Source organism: Empidonax traillii, unplaced genomic scaffold (genome assembly GCF_003031625.1).
Source record: "Empidonax traillii isolate 1590-97213 ecotype Southwest subspecies unplaced genomic scaffold, ASM303162v1 scaffold1743:size121722, whole genome shotgun sequence".
In the NCBI taxonomy this organism is placed as follows: Eukaryota; Metazoa; Chordata; class Aves; order Passeriformes; family Tyrannidae; genus Empidonax; species Empidonax traillii.
Window position 1 is genome coordinate 38,956 of NW_020956936.1, and position 2,206 is coordinate 41,161.

Here is a 2,206-nt window from a genome sequence, read left to right on the forward strand (position 1 = left end):
CCAATAAAACCCCCCACAGGCAATAAACACCTCCAAATCCACCCGCCCCTTGCTGAGGAGCTCCTCTGGGAGGGAAATTTGGCGATTGGAGGCTCATCCTGCTCCGCCAAGAACGGCTCCAAAGCCGGTGGGAAATGGCCCCGAGCGGGAAAGCTCGGCTGGGAAACCTCGGCAATCTCTGGGAGACGAGGGGGACAGGAAAGAGCAGGACTGGAAAAAACAAACAAACAAACAAACAAACAACCAAAAACCCCAACCGGGGGGGAAAATGTACCGCCTTCATCTTCACGTGTGCACCAGGGGCCCTGGAACATCTGAAGGGATCAGGTGAGCTTTGCAGTTTAACCCAGTCATAAAGGAATGTTGCTTTTTTTGGGGGAGGGGACAAACCCCGCGCTTTCCACTGCTTACTTTTTTAGTTTCCAGCCTGTCCTGCTGCTCTTGGGTGTTTTGATACACGTTAGGTAAAGTGGGATCACTTCCTGTAGCTCCTCTTGTTATATTTGCTGTTCACTTTACTTTTTAGTGCTGTGGCAGGAGGGAATCTTCTCTGCAGCTGGATTTCTTCAGTTCTGTGCTAAAAAAAAAGTGGCTTTCAGTGGTTTAAAGCTTCCAGCTCCAGCCTTGAGGACCTCGAGGCTCTGACTCTCCTCAGGTTTGCTGGATTTTGGGTCAAATAAAGCCAAATTCCTTTGGGGTAGCACATGGAACAGGTGTTCAGAACAGAGGAGATTTGGCCCCAACCTGTTGCAAACCACACCTTTCCCAAGGGTGTGGAGAGGGGTGGTTTGTCCTGAGAGGCGCCAGCCATGCCAAAATCAGAGTTTAGCTGGGACTTCAAAGGATCTGGACAGTTTGTAACACCCTCCCTTAGCCCCAGGAAAAACATCACAGCAACTCCTTGGCTCCTGGTGTGTGATGGTTTTATTGGAGCTTCTTCAGTTTTCATCAGCTGAGGGGCAGACAAACGATCTTGATGAGGAAGATGCTCTGGAGCACCACAGGAAGTTACAAACCTGAGATCCCTTATCCAGGATAACTGGAATTCCTTGTCTGGGATAACTGGGAACAGCCCAACTTGCCTTTTTCCCAGGCTGCCAGTGGGCTGAAATATCATTTCCGCCTATGAGTTCTCCCTTTTTATTGTGATTAACTTTTATTGCTACTAAATTTTCTTGGTATTAAAGCTTTCCCACAAAGCCTATTCCTAAAAGGAGGGTTTGAGTTTAAAAGGAGTGGAATCATCTCATCTGGAGAGTCTGCAGATGAATTTTTTTGTCTCTGTTTCCCCCGTTGCAGCTGCTCAGGATACAGAAAAACCACATGTGTTCCTGGAAAAGGCACACAACAATTTTCGGTTTCTCTGCCATCTAAAATAAGCACAAACCTTTCAGGTTGTTGATTTTTTTTTTTTCCCTGACTCCTCCCTGCCTGATTTTGTAGGGGCAGAATAGTTTCAGATGGGTTTGATTGATGGTAGGTGATGCTGGATGGGAGAGGTGGCAAGGAAACCACTTCACCCACTGGAGTAAAAGGCAGCTTTTCTGCAGCAGAATCATCAAGTGGTTTGGGTTGGAAGGGACCTTAGAGATCCAGTCCCACCCCCTGCCCTGGGCAGGGACACCTTCCACCAGCCCAGGTTGCTCCAAGCCCCGTCCAACCTGGCCTTGGACACTTCCAGGGATGGGGCAGCCACAGCTTCTCTGGGCAACCTGTGCCAGGGCCTGCCCACCCTCCCAGGGAGGAATTCCTTCCATAATATCCTACCTAAATGCCCCCTCTTTCAGTCTGAAAAAAATACTTTTCAGTACCAAATGGTATCACTGAAAAAATATAAAATCACTGCTGCTCTTCAGGTACACCCAAAAAAGCTGTAAGTGGAGAACTGGGAGTGTCCTTTTGATGGTCTGCCCTTTTCCACTCTGCATTTTCCCCTCTCTGCTGCCTTGTAGGTTCGATGAGATAAACTGAGCCACCTGAGCCACCTGGAAGAGTGGAAGATGTCCCTGCCCGTGGCGGGGGGGTGGAACTGTAGGGTCTGTAAAATCCCTTCCAACCCCAAATATTCTGTGATTCTGCTGCAGGTGCTTTCTGCTCCGTGGCGTGGTGGTTTCTCTGGGAGTGGCTGCTGCCCGTGTCTGTGTGAGGGCTTGGAGAGATCACTGGAAAACTGCCCTTTCCTCACCAGCTGCTGTTAAACTGGCTC